Below are 18,565 nucleotides of genomic sequence, written 5' to 3'. Positions count from 1 at the left end.
GATGCATCTGCTCGCGCTGCTGCCGGTGAGACGTTGGAGTCACGTGACAGCAGCTGACGGAGTAAACACAGGAGATAGCAAGCGAGTGTGTGTGTGTGCGTGTGTGTGTGTGTGTGTGTGTGTTTGGGCCGCTCCGTAACCCGACCGCTCCGTGTGTGCAGGTGGAAGTCGTAACGATGGATTCTCTAAATACTACGGAGCATTCCTACAACCCCGTTTGTGTTTTCACTGTCAGAAAACTAAAAGTGGGCCTCACACACACACACACACACACACACACACACACACACACACACACACTCACACACTGAGGCGGAGAGGAGAGAAAATTAGGATTATAATCTTGGTAATCAGCAGTCATGCCCGAGGCCGACAGCTGCAGAACTGCACCGCTCCATTTTAAGGTGTTGGACATTAAAAACCATTAAAACCGAGTGAATTTCCATTTATTGATTTTTTTTTTTCCGGGGCAACATTTCAACTTCAGTAAATAAACCAGGGCGGATAACGTTCTGCGGAAAAAGCTTTCAGATTTTTTATTTGGAGAAAAAGAAAAAAAATACAAACACGAGAGGAGAGATCCACATTGAGCAACACAGTTATAAAAAAATACACACACAATATATTATTTAAATAATTACAAATATGTCGGCCTGTAAATAACAATTTCCCTTAAACATCGTAAACAACTATTTCTCATAATTAATTGAAACACACTGTGCATTAACATTTTGCACTTTTAATCTGGAAATAAGAATCGTAAAAAAAAAAAAAATAATCCATAAATAATTATGAATGCATGCATACGATGTTTTTTTGTGGTAGCCCTCCCCTTATTGAAATGAATTTATTCATTAAGCACAAGGTCCCCCTATAGGTCGCACACCGACTGTAATCCGGTTTCACGGTGAATATGCGGCCCCGCGTCGGGGGGGGAGAGGTGCCACTCCGGAGCCGCTCGGATGAATGGGAGAGCTGGTTCAAGTGTGTGTGTGTGTGTGTGTGTGTGTGTGTGTGTGTGTGTGTGTGTGTGTGAGAGAGAGAGAGAGAGAGAGGGTGGGGTGAGAGAGAGACTGCTTCGTTTACATGCAAGCACCGTGGCAGTAAATTACGCGTGACAATAATTCACCCAGGACTGGATCCACTTTTCCTCCCCGGAAAAAGCGGCCGGCGGAGCGGCTTCACGCGCTCTCTCTCTGCCCCCCTCGCGCTTCTCTTTGTTGTTCGACGGGGAAAAGGAGGCAAGCAAGGACTCACGTCACGAAGGAAAGGACACGAAGCACCCAAGGAAAGGACTCGAAGCACCCAAGGAAAGGACTCGAACACCGAAGGGAAGGAAGTCAACTCACCAAGTGAAGTCCTCCGGTCCGTGCAGACAAGTGGGAGAGCAACTGTGGCAGAAGAGACGCATACAGCCGGAGGAAAACATCATCATGTTCATTGTTTTTGTTTGTATTCATTGTTTGATAATAATAATAATAATAATAAAATAAGTGGTATCCTAAAAAAAATGTTTTTTAAAGCAGAGTAAAAAATAGATTATACAAAACAAATTCCTACCAGAAGCTTCGACTGTCTGTGATTTATTTTTTTGCTGCATCTGATTATTTATTTATTTTTGGTAGTGGGGGGGGGGGGGGGGGCATGAACCAGTTCAGCCCCTTGATTGATGATTTAATTAGCCATACAGTGGCGAACTGTAGGAGGACAGGACACAAAATAATGCTTTATTTACATAACCAATCACGGAGCTGCAAAGGTGGAGCTTCTCTCTCTCTCTCTCTCTCTCTTCCCCCCCCCCCCCCCCCCCCCCCCCCCCCCCCCCCCCCCCCCAGACACGGGGCTGAGATGGTTGACTTCTTTAATAAATGCGAGATTCATCCCGTTAAGTGGCGTCCAGAAGGAGAAACGACTGTAATAATCCGGTAATACTCCTGTGATAGTCCCGTAATATTCCTGCAGGGACTCTCCGTAGTAACTTTACCATCACTTAATTGTACTTTATGGTCTTTTTCCAGCTCCTTTAGTATCATCAGAATATTCCTACAGAGGCTGCACTCCTCTCTGTTACTGTGCAGTCAGTATAATAACATCCTTATTATTTACACTTATTCCGGAGTCACTTTGGTTCATTTTCGTTAGGGGGTGCAATTGGAAAATAACTTGTGCTAATAAGCAGAAAGAATATGCATAATGTTTAGGAGTTTACGTGCATTCATATTATCCAGACACGTTGATGCGCGGATGCTGCAGGTGCATCGCACAGGTAATAAAACTAACTGCTTCACGTCCGAAGTGATGGACTCTTCTTGTTTTACCATAAAGTGCCCTCGTTTACAAAAGATATTTTAGTTTTCTCCAACAATTTCCTTTAAAAAAAAAAAAAAAGCATAAAAAATGATTCTCAAGGAGAGCAAACTTTTAAAGATTTTTAAAGCAAGACACGATGTTTGACATGGAGTGACGACGTGCACGCGGATATTTCTTGCCCAAAACCCTTTTTGCAGTCGCAGCCAATAATAATAATGAAGAATATGTGGCATTGCCCCCCCCCCCACCCCCCACCCACACACACACACACGCACACACCCAGCGCCGGCATCCTGCCGCATCCACCCGGACATGTCTGCACATTAAACGGAGTGCAAATACAAATATATATATTTTTTAAATAAAACATCCTTACATGATTGCGGCTGGCGTGGACGGGCTCCAAGTTTCTCCCCCTTCTACACGCACACACACACACGCGCGCGCATTCACACGAAGAAAGGGAGAAAAAAGAAACACACACACACACACACACACACACTGTCGCCTGTTCTTCGCTCCGCGTCGAAGCCCGACATAGTTGGTTTCACTCAAAAAGAGAAGAGATGGAGAAAGAGAGAGGAGAGTGAGGGGAAGAAAAGAGGAGGAAAGAGGGGGGAGAGGGAGGGAGAGAGAGAGAGAGGGAGGGAGGGAGAAAAAAAAAGAGAAGGAAAAAAAATAACTTCACGTTCAACCCAGAAGATGCTCACGTTTTGCTCTCCTCAATTATCCCCTCCCGTGAAGATAGGTGGCGTGCGTTTCAGGGGGCTTCTCCTCCTCTGTGTTACACGGCAAAGAAAAGGAGGTGGAAAGAAAAAAAATGTCATTAGAAGAGGCGTAACACGTCAGTCCCTACCCAGGTTTGTTTCCTGGAGTGGGTGTAAGACATCAGTTGTAAACCTGCCCTTGCAGGAATAGCGGTCCCTCCCTCCTCCCAACTATTTCTAAGGCTTTATTTCTAAGGCTTTATTATCACCGGTGGAAAAGGATCCGCTCACCGACGCGCTCCAGTATCATCCTTCCCTCGCAACTCTCTCCACGAGACACCTCTTTGCACCTCCTTTAAAAACAGGTATGTGCCTCCTCACTTTGTTTTCCTCCTTTTTTTTTTAATTTATAGCGTGTTTTCGGACAAAAACGTTGGACGTTAAACTTCCTCGCGCCCGCATCAGAGTCGGAGAGCTTCTTTTTTTTCAACTTTACCTGCACAGGTGGAAATAGGTGCGTTTGTTTCGAGTGGGTTTTTTTCTCCTTTTTTTGTGTGCGTGCGTGTGTGTTTTTTCTTCTTTTTTTTTTTTTTTTTTACCTCCGCGATGTCGAGGCGTCCCCGTAGGTTCCTGGTGAGCCGGGGAGAGAGTGCTCTTTGCGGGGCGTTGGGCGCTGCACACCACCGCTGTCCTTTGGAGCAAAAGAAAAGGCGATTACATCCCCGGTTTTTTGTCCTCCTCTTATTCTCCCCAGCTGGTTCTTTTATTTGCCCGTGTCTGTATCATCCAGCTAAACGTCCAAGTGGCCACAACAAACACAACGCTGGAGTCAATATGCACTCCTCATAACGGTGTCCGCTCATAAATGAGCTGCAGGAGGAACAACATCCCGACAGGCGATCTGAATATTATCGTTTGTTTATGCGCCATTTGCGCCTTAAAGATTCCGGACTCATTTGGCCCATTTTAACAAATTATTTCCCAGCTGTTATTTATTAACTCGTGACAAAGACAGGGTGGAATCGGCGTATTGCAGATAGAAGTGTTTATTGAAGTTATATGACTTCCAATCAGACCACACAGTGGAGCTTCATTCCGAGCTGGAGCCCAGTGGAGCTTGTGCCGCCTATAACGCGCGTGAGCTCCAGGATTTGACCCTAAAATATATATATTTATATATATATATATATGACATAAATGTGATTCATTAACCGGGTTCAAGCCTCTGTTCCAAACCCGGAGTGAAAAGCGCCAAATGTCAACTAATCCTTGTCAGTTTTAATTGAAAAAAAACGAATTTTTAAAACAAATATATATATATATATATTTTCTTTTTAAAAAAGTGAAGAAAAAATACAAAAACCGGTGGATGAAACTTTTCTGAAAAGAAAATAACTATAGTGATGTTTTTTATTTTTTTGCTTCAGTCCTCATGGGCGAAATTAATTGTGTGTTGTTTTTTTTCTAATAAGAGAAATTCTAATTCCCTTCCTCCTCCTGCTGTTAATGCCACTAAGCTCACAGCCGATCAGTTGCAAATCAAAACGAGAAGGACATGGATGTCCTCCCCGCTCCTTCTCACACTTTCACCCACGGCTCTTTCTTTTTTTTAATAATCTGTCCCTCCATCCAACTTACATTTGCTGTTTCTTATCGCGCGTCCGGCGCAAGTGGATCTCCACGCTAATACCCACATTGTTGGTGTTGCTGCGTGTGTGTGTGTGTGTGTGTGTGTTTCCCGTCAGATATCAAGCTGAAATCAAGGAATCGAGTCCATGCGAGCTGCCATCTGATCCCCACACACACACTTATCAATGAAGCAAGAGATCATGGCGGATGGCCCCAGGTGTAAGAGGCGAAAACAAGCCAACCCGAGACGGAAAAACGGTAAGAAAATCACCGGGGAGACAAACCAAGCAGCGTGGGGGTGGAGGGGGGGGGGGATATCTTTGGATGTGCGCCTGGTTTGAAGGCTTCCACTGCGGTTCGGGGGTGTGTGAAGGTCCGCGGCTGGTGCGCCTCCCCCCCCCCCCCCCCCCCCCCCTTTACGCAGGGATAACGGGACCGCTATCCCGGGGAGAAACATGCGTCAACGCGTCCGCGCTGCGACCCCCAACTCGGGAATAGCGGTTTTAAATTGTGTGTTTTTTTTCTGTGTATATATATATGTATTTATTGTGAAGATCGCATCGAGGCTCTAGTTGTAAACTTGCTGGGTGTTTTGTAAAGTTGGAGCTGGAGCGGGGGGTGCCGGCTCTGGTTCCTCGGCCGGGACACGAGCCCCCGCCACGGGGGCACCGAGGAGCGGTCCCTCGGTGTAAAAGTCCAACCTTGTGACTGGAGTTTGGACACGCTGTAATCCGCGTGCGTTCTCCGTGATGCATTAAGGGCCCTCGTATTATCAAGTGATTTACTACACTGTCGCTGGTTTCCGGGACAAGCAGAGTGGAGAAATAATTCATTCGGCTGTTGTTGTTGTTGTTGTTGTTGTTGCTTTAGTTTTTTCTTTTGTCACCAAGTTTATTGTCGCGGGGATAAACTGGATGGCACGTCCGATAAAGGATGCACATTAATGGGGTTCTGGAGGTGCGGATTTAACGCTTTTGTGCCTCCGTTGGACTGAACGGTTCCACGAGAGGCAGATCCGCAGTGACATTTCCTGGCCCCGTTATTCCTGATTATTCCATATAGGCTGAGTGTGTGTGAGAAGCAGCGAGGCTGTGATTCAGCTGCTCTCTCTCCCCCTCTCTCTCTCTGCCTCTCTCTCTCTCTCTCTCTCTCTCTCTCTCTTGGCTTCCTCCACAACAGTTTTGTAATCTCTGCCCCCACAGGTTATTCATCTCGATCAGATTTCATTTATTGATTTTCATACAATCGATAGCAGACAAGCATTTTGTTCCACACTAAATAGCACGAGGGGGCACACACACACACACACACACACACAAACAGTGGAGCTGCACATTTCCATCATAAAGATGTATTTTACATGTTGTAAGTGGAAATGAAATAAATAGAATAAAAACACACATTTCGAGATTTGACAGCCTGTTTATCTGTGGCCACCTGTTTTATAAAGGGGGGGGGGGGGGTGAGGGGGAGGAAAACAAACTGGCTTTTATTACCAAATGCAGCATTTGATAAAATAATATTAGCAAAGCAAATTTAAATCTTCACACCCTGAAACCCGACAAGAGACGGCGAGCGTTGGCAGAGAGTATATATTTTTTATTTTCTTCCATTTGCAGAAAAAAAAAAATTATATTTAATATCGTTCTCGATTAAAAATGTAAAATATGAGCCCCCCCCCCCCCCCCCCCTTTTCTTTTTTTTCTTTTTCCTTCCATAACAACTAGCTCTGTCTGATGACCCCCCCCCCCCCCCCCCCCTCAATCCTCCCCCCTGGGAATGCAGAGGCTTATTGAGGCTTGGCCACTCTCCTCTCTGTCTCTCCGTCCTCTTCCTGCCCGGCTGTGAGCAGCGATGGCCGGGCAGGAAGAGGCGGTGGGACAGAACCCCAGGTTCCTCCAAACGCCTCCAATGCACCAAAAATATATCCAGCATGGTTTTTGTAGATGTGTGTGCGGATGCACCCGGACTCCCTCTCCTTCATTCCCTCAACTCACAAATCAGATGAATATACACAAATGTGCTAAATCTCTACAATTGCAGCTGGTGTCTCCGCGTGGCCTTTACGAGGTGGCGGCGTGTAAGCCAGCACGTTTTTTTTAAATAATTTGCGTGCCACCTGTAATTATATTTGTTTGAAAAAAAAGGATTAAATGTCTGACATAGTTTCCTTTTGTTTTATTTAAGTAATTACGCCTCATGCGTCGTCGTATTTTGACCAGGATATATATCATTTTTTTCCCTTCCATTTCAACGCATCCTCGCGGATAGAATAACTGGAATTGTTCGGATTATTTCCCTCCTCCTTTTTTTTTTCTTCTTTTTTTTTCAAAATGGAAGGAGCATTTTCAGCAGCATCGGTGCCAATTAGTATTAATGAGGCGTTTGCTCACTAAGTTGTCTCACCGATGACATTCTCCTCCAGATGACTGTTGGCCTTCAGGGTTGGAAGGTGCTACAGTAGCTTTACTCACTCGCCGCCGCGGCCCTGTCGCGTGCTATTTAACCACAGTTCACGACTTATCCCCCTCCTCGTCCTCCACCGACCTTCCCGTCACAGCCGATAGACTCGGGAACGCCGGCCGTATTTAAAAGAAGCAACAAAAACCTGAGGAAATGACATTTTATTATATATATATTTTTTAGCGTCCTGCTCCCCGCTGTTCAGAGCGCCGCGGAAAGCCCTCCTCCTCTCCCGGGGTGGAACTTGATCCCGGCAGCGTGAAGCGTTTGAGAGTTCGGCCCTCGCCAGGTGTTGCCTGTCACATCCAGCTGTGAAGCACTTACACACCTGTCCTCGTCTTCTCATTACGACACCAGCCCTTTACAAATAAATACATAGTGTCTCTCTTTGTTAAAACATTTTATTTGGATGTGCAGAATAAACGGCGGCATCTTTTTTGACGGAGGGGAAAAAAAAGATGAACGAGGAAATACAGATGTTGTTATTATTTGATGTTCGATTCCCTCTGCGTACCCTCGATGACATTCTGTTGTCGGGGACGTACCCTCGGAAATGCAGCGATTACATAATCTGCAGCAGCAGAAAGACGAGCCCCCCCCCCCCCCCCCCTCTCCTCTCTCTGGCTGCTGGAGTTTGATATAATAATAGTCTGAATGTGGTTATTAAGGCTATCACAGATTCACGCTTAAGGTGAAGAAAAAAAAAAGTGTCGGTGTGTGTGGGGGAGGGGGGGGGGGGCTTGCTTTCAGTCTCAGACAATGCCAGATTTCTGCCAGTCTAAACAATTCTCCATCTCTATTATTCCTCTGCCTTTTTAAAGTTGTGTTCACGGTAGAGAATAGGGTGGGGGGTGTGTGTGGGGGGGGGGGGGGGTAAGACAAGGTGCTCCCTTTCTTCCTCCCCCCCCCCCTCCCTCCCTTTTCTCCCAGATTTCCCCTCCTCAAGGTAGGGGCAGCTTTTTGCCATCATCACTGAGTAAAGGAAGGGGGGGGGGGGGGGGGGGGGGGGGGGGGGGGGGGTAAGGAGAAGAAAAAGAAGGGGAGGAGGAGGGCAGGTTTCGCAGGGCGCTCGCGGACAATTGATTGTCAGCGGTAATGTGTTTCATTTACATGTTTATACCGTCAATAGTGGCGGGAGGGGGGGGGGGCGGGTGTCCGCCATTCAGCGCTCACCATTCCCATGCGGGGAGCGGACACCTCGCACCTTGAGGGGGAGACACAGGGATTATTTTAGTTTAGGCGGGTGAAATAATTAGCTTGAGGGTGGGGGGTGTGGGGGGGCACGGACATGCAGACCTATAACGTCGGGCCTCGTGGTCGAAATCAAAAATAGACACATTCCAATTACCCCCCCCCCCCCCCCCCCAGCAGGTTCCCCTCAAAGCCGGCTAATAAGGAGCCATATTTGTCGTGTCACGACGGCGTGCGGCGGGAGGCCTTATTATTTTAGCGGACGATGGTAGCTTTATTTATTTTATTTATGTATATATTTCCCCCCCCTCCCTCTACTCCCACTCCCTCGCCTCCAGTCGTCACACGCTAAATATAAATATATAAATCCATCTGCTCCGAGTGCACGTGAAATGAATGGACTTGCCCTCGCGAGATGGTCGGAATATAGGAGCGAGCGGAGCGGTGTCACTTCTGAAAGGAACGGGCCCCGCAGTATTTACACTTATTGTATTCACGTGGTTTTATTTTATTTTATTGTGTGTGTGTGTGTGTGTGTGTGTGTGTGTGTGACACAGAGGCAGAGTCGCAGTGTGATATCTTCGGCTTTTCAAGCTGATATGTTATTCAACAAATCCTCTAATATGTGCTTTCCACAAGGAATTAAATCAGGAATGTAGCTCAGCAACAGCAGCTCCACACACACACACACACACACACACACACACAAACGCACACAACAGCAACACACATGCACCGTTTTTTTTTTCACGCTTTGATAAGGGAGATAAAAGCAAATAGCATGGCTTGTGGCTGTAACACCCCCCCCAACACACACACACACACACACACACACTAATGATCATCTCAACTCCATCCTGGACACTGGACAGAAAACTTTCATCCAGTCCTCCTCCTCTTCCCAAAAAAACCCACATTTTTGACACATTTTCTCCCTTTTTCTTTTATTATTCCATTTTTTCCTCTTCTTCGTTCTTCCTTTCCCTCGACCGCCCGGCCTTGTGTGAAGATATTTCTTTTTCGCCTGGCGGCCAGAGAACACACACTCGCAGAGGCACCGCGAGCCCGGACCCCTGACACCGCGGGTCTTTGGAATGCCTTAGGTACGATTTCACTTTCGCTCACATCAATGCTGACCTGAATGCCTTTCATATCTGATCCGCCGTGTCTCTCCTGGTAAACATCCCCCGGGGGGGAGAACAAAGAAAGGGAGCTCCTCTTCTTCTTCTTCTTCTCCTTCTCCTTCTCCCCTCTTAATCACAATTCAGCCCCCTTTCGCCGCCAGCAGCAGGGCTACACATTTGCATTCAGCATCAGAAAAAAAAAAAGAGATGAAAAGGGGGGCGAAAAAAGAAAAAGAGGAAGAGGGAAAATAGAGAGAAAGGGAGAGAGAGAGGCAGAAAAAGGGTGGGTGGGTGTTGGAGAGGAATAACTAGGGTGTTTGTGGTTGTTTGTTGGTCGTCCCCTGGTTACGAGCCTTTTATAGCCTCCTACTCTAGCGGGGACCCGGCCCCCACTGACAGACAGATAGTGTTACGAGATGGCGTGCCCACACTATTCGTGGCCACTCGCACTCAGGAAGAAGAAGAAGAAGAAGTAGAAGAAGGAGGAGGAGAAGAAGAAGAAGAAGAAGAAGACAGGTGTCTTTGGCAGCGATGGTGCTTCCAAAAAACTTCTTTGTGGCGCTAAATGTTAAAAAGGAGAAAGTGTTTTTAATACACATTATTTTACACCCTTATGTACTCGTGCACAATGCAGTTTATTATACGTTGCTTTATTGGCCTGATTAGCGGGGATATCTTTATCATTCAGTTCCCAGGCTGGATGTATGCAAATCGTAAGCAAAGATGGGGAGATGTAAGGGGGAGGGGCTATGGGGGGGTGGGGGAGGGAGGGGGTACCTCAGCTTTTTAAATGGCATCATGTGATATGGATTCCAGTTTTTCTTTATTCCCCTTCTCTTTCATTTCCTCACACCAGAACTATTTTTCTTTCTTTTTCCTTTTTGGTTAAGAAGAAGGATTATCGGTACACCTTCACACACACACACCCCCCCTATCCCCCCCCCCGGCCGAGCAGTGCAGGATTTAGGCAGATTTACTTCAGCAAACACCTTTGGACACTGGGGGGGGAAAGAAGGAGTCTGTTTGCAAAAGGGGCCTTTTGTTCCGAGAGGTTCTGGATAATGCCTTACCAGGCAGCCATGATATTAACCCATGCTTTGGAGGACCGGGTGTGTGTGTGTGTGTGTGTGTGTGTGTGTGTGTGTGTGTGTGTGCGTAGGGGGGTTAACTCTTTGTGCTTGTCCATCCCTTCCTCCTCTTCCCTTAGTAACAAAAGCTGTTGTGAACTCAAAATGTTCCTGTTATTTTATTTAGCGATGGCACATAACGGTTTGGAAATCCAGGGTGCAGAAGTTGATGCACACACACACACACACACACGCACACGCGCACGCACACGCACACGCACACGCACAGAGCAACTGCCACTGCCGAGACCGGTGAAAGCGAGGGATCCGTTGCCTGACTAACGCCGAGGCGCGAACCAGCCAATAGGGAGCCAGCTCCGGCCTGCGACTTCCCCTTTATGTTGTAACGGTAATGATGCATCGCCCCAAAACAATGCGGTGACACAGGCAGCAACGTGGCATTCCCTGCATGCGTTTGACCTTAATCCTTTGCATTTTTTTGTATGCATGCAAAAAAAAATAAAATACCAAAAAAAGGAGGAGGCTGAACTGCAGCCGAACTTCTGCTTCGGGCTGCGTCTGCTGGGAGCTCATTGGCTCTCGGGGGAGGAGGCGAGCGGTTCGGTGGGGTGGGGGGGGGGGGGGTCTGCTGCCGAGACCGAGGACAGAGCAGAGATGGAGAGTGATGGAGCAAAGGTGACAGACTCCAAAGGTGTTTCTGCCTGTCACGCTCTGACCCGCCTCCCTCCATCCCTCCCCAGGAGGCGACGGGTCGGATCGGCGTGCCGCTCGTGGAGTCGCGGTGCAGTCAGATGTCTTTCTCCCGCTTCCCTGACTTGATTTCATGCCTTCGTGCTCGTTGTTCCTTCGTTTGTTTTTCTCTCTCACCGCAAACACAGAAATTGAAAACGTCAGTGGTCCGGCAAATGATTGCATGCATTTGGACTTTTTTTTCTTCTTTTTCCCCATCTACGTACACTCTTTACCCTAAGCCGGCATGTTTTATGCATTGCGGGAGGAGCAGAATGCATCCTGAAAAAAAAAATATCATGCCTCATTTGAGTCTTCCTCAAGTGAAAAGGCAAAGTCTTTATTCGGCCCATCCGTTCCGCCTCGTCCTGTTTGCACTCATTCGCTCGTGAATTTAGACTTTCTTTCCAACGCGTGGACTTTTTTTCCCATTCTGACGACAGGTGTAGACCGGCATTCAGATTTCATAATCAAATGGCAAAACACACCTTCAGCCTGTGTGTGTGTGTAGTTTGGGTTGGAAGGCATTCGTAGGCTTTTGTCCTAAATCACGTGTTATTTCTTCATCTTTTTTTATTAATATTGATCCGAACGTCGAGTCAGATCTGCTTTTAGTGTCTTAATAGAGCGGCAAATACACCGATCGAGATCCAGAAGAACAAACGTGCGACTCGTCATCCGTACGTCGAGGAGAGGGAACAAGAAAGAAAAGTAATCGCCCGTTAAAAAAACACGTCTTTTCCGTTTATCCGTCTCTTTTTTTGGGGGGGGGGGGGGGGCGGCAGCTGCTCGGGAGACGACACCTTTGTGCAAACAAGTGTTGAAGGCAGCCTCCAGTTTTCTGCTCTGATGTCGGGGCGCCGCTGATCTGCCACATGTGCACACACACACACACACACACACACACACACACACACTCTTTGATGTAGGTTTGATTGTCGTGGTGGAAGAGCTCTTCTGGCAAGGTCACGGCCACATGGAACAATCAATAACAGATCACCAGATAAAGGCCCCGGTGACATCTGGAGAACTCGGCCTTTTCCACACGTGACTCCGCCCATTTTGGCAGCGCACCGCCGTACCTTTAATTCGGGCTGATAGAACATGCTATTTGATCAGCGCTCGCTTCCTGTACTTCGTTATCCAGAAGGTCTCCTCCGCCACCTAAGCGCACCCCTCTCGTTACCTTTTTCCTGTTTTTTAACGAGGACTTGTCTGCTCCGGTACCCCCCCCCCCCCCCTCGTCTGGCGTGGAAGTAAACTCAGATGTGTTATCTCAATTTAATTGCAGCCGTTTGCCGAGCGAGATTAAAACGAAATTAGGTCATTTTTTTGCGATTGCACGGATTTCACCCACTTGCTTTTTTCTTCTTTTTTTTTTTTGATCAAGCACCTTCTTAACCGGAGGTTGCAGCGGTAGCGGAAAAAAAAAGAGGAAGCGGTCAGAAATTGTCCTCGTTGTTATTCAGACGTACATTTAACCTTTGGCAAGAGTGAGTCAAGGAGGAAGTGAAACACGGGGAGGGGAGGGGAGCACATCTTCCCCTTTAAATGTCATCCCACGGAGCGGTCGGCGGACATGTGTAGCAAAGTCGACCCCGTTAAAAACTCTGAGAGGTGAATTCACGTGTTAATGGATTGTGACTGGAGAGGGAGCCCCCCCCCCCCCCCCCCCCCCCCCCTGAACGCCTCGCGTCCCGTCGCTGTCAAACGGGAATGTCAAACAAACACCTCCTCAGGTAGCGGGGGGATAATCACACCGACAGGCCTGTCCTCAGCCTTTCTGACAACAGGACGAGCAGGAGAGCAGCTTTCTCTGTGGGCCCCGGGGCGGCAGATTCTGGTCTGGATTCAGGGCCAATGTGGGGTGGGGGGGGGGGGGGGTCAAGCAGGAGGTCAAAGATAGAGGGTGAGTGTGTTAAGTGTGACAGTTAATTAAGCGCTGCGAGGACCGAGCTCGTTTTAGTTCTGGTTTCATGACAAAGCCAGAATCCAGGATCTGGTCTTGGTTTTTGGTTTGGACCCGGGTTCACGCTACGTGATCATTATCAAGTCCCGATGAGGCGATAACACGGAGGTTGCCGTGGTTCTGGCCGGAGCTCGCTATCGACGCCTCTCGTAATCCAGATGAGTTCCGGAGGTGAAGATCCGGTTGTGGATCCTCATCAAGCCGGACGGGGTCTGGACGGGGTCTGGACAGGGTCTGGACGGGGTCTGGACGGGGTCTGGACGGGCTGTTTCCTGACCTAGAAACCCTCGTGAGAGACGACTGCCATCGGGAGACGCGATGCGGCCGCGTGACTCAGCCCGAGACGCAGTTGGTCAAGGTCGAGGCTTTATGGCTTGAGGTTGTTTTTTTGTTTTCTTTAACATCCCTGAGCTTTAAATGTTGAGTATATTCTTAGTGATCTGGTTTTGGCCTCCTCTGGGGGATCGGTTTTCAAGACAAAGAATGTGTTCCGTGGAACCGGCGGACCTTTAATTAGATGGCCGAAATGTAAACACGAATAACTCGAAGGAGTTCCATTCTCGTGTCGTCAGTCGATCCTGAGAACGTGTAGCTTCTCATATCAGTCAAGTTCACTCTTCAACCTTTCTGCTTTTAGCTTTTTTTTTTTATTTGTAGCCCTCCAGTCCTTCCCCCCACCTCTACTTCCACCCTTCCCAGCAGCCAGCCAGTCATCTAACCAGTCAGCCCACTCTAATTACTTCTCCCCCACCCAAGGGAAGCTACTTCCTTATCGTCCGGCATTCCTGAGATAAATTCCCCACCACTTTGTTATTCTTACTACTTAGGGGTATTGGAATTAGCATGTCCATCAAAGCAGACCTTGTACTCTGCCTTTTTTCTCCCCCCCCCCCCCCCCTACGACCTTATCAGTGGTCGTACATTACACCAGTCGTGGGACGGGCCCGCGGGCTGCAGAGGTGAGTAACGGACGGAGGTATCGAGCCGCGTGTCGGACATAAAAGACGAGGGATGATCGAGTGATGCAAATGTGCAGCTCGTGGCGCTTTGCTGTCGTCTGGCCCCTTTGTTAGCGCACTTAGCGCTTAGCACGTAGCGCTCCAGCTAGCTGCAGCTCATATTCAGAGTGTGTTTATTTCAAACAGGGTTTCTAAAGTCCCCTTCATACCCGGGTAAATAATCAGCCCCATTCAAAAAACAGAAAAGCACTTTTTTTTGCAGATGTGTGTATTTGATGGAGACCGAGCCCTCGCTTCCTTCCTTCCTTCCTTCCTTCCTTCCTTCCTTCCTTCCGCTCCGTATGTTTCCCAACACGGTTTATACCTCAACAGCAAGCAGACGCCGCCTTATAAACTGGCAATCACAGTATCCCTAATGTTATTACTTTTCATAATTAGTTACAGCAACACTCATTCCACGACTGGCGGAAAGGAGTATTCCTTCGTAATTAAGGTAATGAAATATTCATTTATGCTACCTTTTTCCAGCAGTCTCACAAATGAGGCAGCCATGCTTAATGTCCGCCCTGCCTCTGATTTTATTATGATGGCAGACTGGCACATCTGCAATTAGCACTCGCACTGACGGTTAGCACTTTTTGCGCGGGGCGGTGAGCAGAGGGAGGCGAGGTGGATGCACCCCGGTGCGATTACAAGCCCCCCCCCGTCTAGACCCCACCTTCCTCCTCCAGCACTAACCTTGCCTTTGCCTTTTTTTTATATTTCTGTATTACCTTTATCTCCTCCTCGCCCGCCGTCTCCTCCCCGACGGAGAGGTTACCTTTTCCCCAACGGTGCGAAATCGACTTGACATAACTGTTCATCAGTTTCACCCCCCTCTCTCCGTGCGACTCCCCACCTCACCCCGAGGTAGTTTGCATCAAATCAGGCCCAGTCAAGCTTCAAGTGGAAATTGGCAGGCCAGAACCTGACAGTGGAGGAGAGGAGGAGAGGAGGAGAGGGGGAGAGGGGGAGAGGGAGGGGGGGAGTCACAAGCACTAGAAGCCTGAACTACATCCAAGATGGTGCTCGCGAGGTCGAGTTTTGGGGTTAAGTGCTAATGAGTCGGTTTTAACTCAGCGCTAATTGAACCGGAGAAGATTCTGTTTGCTTTTGGACTGAATCATATACGACAACTGGTTTATTATCTGTGGACTCCTTCCACAGATAATAAACGTGTTTGAGACTCTGAATCCACGACGACAAATCACTCACGATTTAAAGATGAACATTAATGACAAAGCTTTCTGTTTCCTCTCACATTCTTTGCGAGCCCTTAATTCTGTAACGAGGCTCTGGTCCGAGGTTTATGTTCTGTTACGCACTGAAAATGGCTGACACTTGCAAACAGTCACACATGTTGGCACACACACACACACACACACACACACATACCTCTACACACACACTTTATACGGACATTTGCATGCATGCAGAAACAAAGAGAGTCCTCCTTAAATAAATATATATATATATATATTCACACACATGCTAATTGGCAGGCGGGTCACAGCAGATGTCCGTCCCCCCCCCCCCCCCTGGAGGGGTGCAGATAAGGACTCTGTGATGAAACTTTTAGTGAATCTCGCTGCTCCAGTTCTGTCGCTAAGCTCACGACGCTCGTCTCCGTTATCTTTTCATCCCCTTCTCACTTCTTCTTCTTACCTCTTGTCCCTTACTCACTTCTGTCTCAATCTTTTCCCCATATTTCCTCCCTCCCCCCCCCCCCCCCTCGTCTCCTCCCTCCCTCCCTCCGCCAGAGCTTTGCATGTGCTCTGATGGGCTGATGGCCTCTTCGACAGGGCGGCATTGAGGTAAAACGGTGTGACGGCAGAGTTTTGTTAAGCCGAGAACAAAGGCGTGGAGATGCCGGGCCGGGCCATTGTCCTGCGCCCGGATTGGTCCTTGCCACAGTTCTGCAGGCTTTAATGCTCTGTTTACCTCCAGCCAATCGCCACTAATATTCAAAGGGGAGCTTCTTCCTTTTTTCCGACGCACCTCAGGACGATTTAAGATAGATCCATAAAATAAACCTGCAGCTTTGCTTGCACAGGAGTGACTCGGAGAGGGGGAGAGCCTCTTTAAAACACTCTCTGAGCTATTTGTCTATTTTCAGAAGGAAAGAAGAAAAAAAAGAAAAAAGCCAACAAAGGGCGTAATTGTTCTTTTATAATAAACATCACACGGGAGTGTTATTTTAAATGTTTTCATCTGGACAACACTCATTTTCTGTAAATCTCAACATGTGATACAAATCTTTTTTTTTTTTTTTTTTTATCCGACATTTCTGGATTGAAAACCATCGGATCCCCAAAAAACTGAGACTTTAGTAAAGATGACCTGCAGCCATTTTTTAGACTGCAAAGCCGCCGCAGTAAGTGTCTGTCACTGTGGCTGTGAGAGAGATATGAAGCGTGTGTGTGTGTGTGTGTGTGTGTGTGTGTGTGTGTGTGTGTGTGTGTGTGTGTGAGTCTTGTCCGTTGGAGTTCCCCTGCATGGTGTTTGGGCAAACTGAAAGCAGCGCTCAGTGGGATTAGAGAATGAGTGTTGCTGGGGGTGGCTGAGGGGCGGAGGACAGAACACAGGAGGATTCTGGGAGTTTTTTTCCCCCCTTTGCAGTGATCTCTGTGGGTCTTCCTAAACAACCAAAAACAGCCTCAACCCTGAGCGACGGCTGACAGAATATGTTTTATTAAAAAGATCAAAACTAAAACCTAAAGTTGACGTTCACCAAATGAAAAAAGAAAAGTCACTTTTCCATCATCGGAAGTTTTGTGTGAAGTTTTGTGTTTTTTACTGCAACAGTCGGAGAACGAGGGGCAATAAACAGCCTAAAGCGTCGTCATCGAACCCAATGATATTTTTCACGAGCGCATAAAGATTACGAGTCCATTCCAGTAGCGCCCATCTGTGCTTCCAGTCAAAACTATATGCTCAGCAGTTAGAGGGGGTGACTTTCATTTGGTTACATAGTTAGCTGAGGTCAAAGGAGATAAGAAGAGTGTGACCCCGCCCCCTAAAAGGCCTTAAACCTCCAGATGATTGACAAGCGAGGAGGTTGTTTTGGGGGGGAAGGAAACCAATGAGACACTTCCTGCCAAATCCTCTGGCGATTAACGGGTTAACTAAATGAAACAATTTGTCAACAGACAATCTCCGTCCATCCAAACCTTTTTTCTGCTGCTGGCTTTTCCCTTTTTCTTTTTTTTTTTTGTGCAAAACAATTACAAAATTACAGTAGATAAAAATTGAACAGCGCCAGTATTTATGCAATCAACATAACGAAGAAACAAAACAATTTAATGTGGAAAAATCATCATTCATCTGCATTATAATTGCTTCTCTTTCACATCTATGGGGATGGTTAATTAAAATTGTGATTAAATGCGCCTGCACCGCCTAAGATGTCTTCCCCCTAAACAGGTGCTACAGAATGTAAAAGTAAAAGAGAAAAAGCTAATTAGCATTGGAAATTGAGAAATTGCCTGCAAGAATCAGTGTTAATTTCAGTCACTGATGAGGTAATTTATAAAGGGGGAGCGCCGAGCAGTCTGTGCAACACGAGAGATTGCAACACCGCCCCCCCCCCCCCCCCCCCCCCCCCCCCCCCTCCCCCTCTCCCCCCCTCCTCCCATGCTCTCCCAGCATGCAGGTGAAGCTGTTTGGAAAATATTTAGTCTATTTGGTATTCCGTCTTCGTTAGCGTCGCTTTTCTGGAAGTTCATCTGCGCCCCTAGAATCAACACCCGGGACTAAATAATGACATATAAGAGCCTTGTGCACACACACACACACACACACACACACACACACACACCTGTCATGCAGCCGAGGCGAAGCAGAAAGGAAGGAGTCACGAGGAAGCGGAGGTTTAAAAGCATCTTCTGCTGATGTTGGAGGAACGCCACAACACCTGTGAAAATAACATGAAAGAACTTCCTCCGCTGACGTCCTGGTAGAAGTCGGTTGTCGTGAGCTTCCAGGGTCGGTTATCAAAGGGTTGAAGGGGATCTGAGTTGCGTGGTTTCTGTTCCTATTGGACGCCGAGTTTTCCAGAAGCTTCCCAGATCCGTCTGATCCGGGGCTCTGCTGTACCCGGTGATGACCTGTCGTTGTCCGTTGGCCTTGAAGGAACTTCTGAGCTCCGCCTTGCTCACCTGCTTATCTCCACACACGCGTACGTCTGCATGAGGGTTTTCTTTCGTGCTCCTTCTTGGCTCATGAAGAAGGAATCGCCTCAAAAGTTACGTTGACGTGAGTTTGATTCGTCGCCGGCGTTGTGGAGAAGCTTTCCGTGGAGATGACACCGACACCGGCAGGTTTCACAGCAATTGGCGTTCTTGAGCCCTGGGAGGGG

General features: G+C 47.8%; 1 long non-coding RNA gene across 1 annotated transcript; it reads right to left on the bottom strand.

Moving 5' to 3' along the window:
* Positions 1-553: 553 nt before the first annotated feature.
* Positions 554-3,861, bottom strand: LOC117741498. Its single transcript, XR_004610739.1, has 3 exons — positions 3,617-3,861; positions 2,687-3,089; positions 554-1,391 (listed from the first exon to the last, which is right to left on the bottom strand). It is a non-coding gene; the product is annotated as an uncharacterized LOC117741498 (long non-coding RNA).
* Positions 3,862-18,565: the final 14,704 nt, after the last annotated feature.

The sequence above is a fragment of the Cyclopterus lumpus genome, chromosome 2 (genome assembly GCF_009769545.1).
Source record: "Cyclopterus lumpus isolate fCycLum1 chromosome 2, fCycLum1.pri, whole genome shotgun sequence".
In the NCBI taxonomy this organism is placed as follows: Eukaryota; Metazoa; Chordata; class Actinopteri; order Perciformes; family Cyclopteridae; genus Cyclopterus; species Cyclopterus lumpus.
Note: the sequence above shows the minus strand (reverse complement) of the source record. Positions and strands in the feature narration are given on the sequence as shown.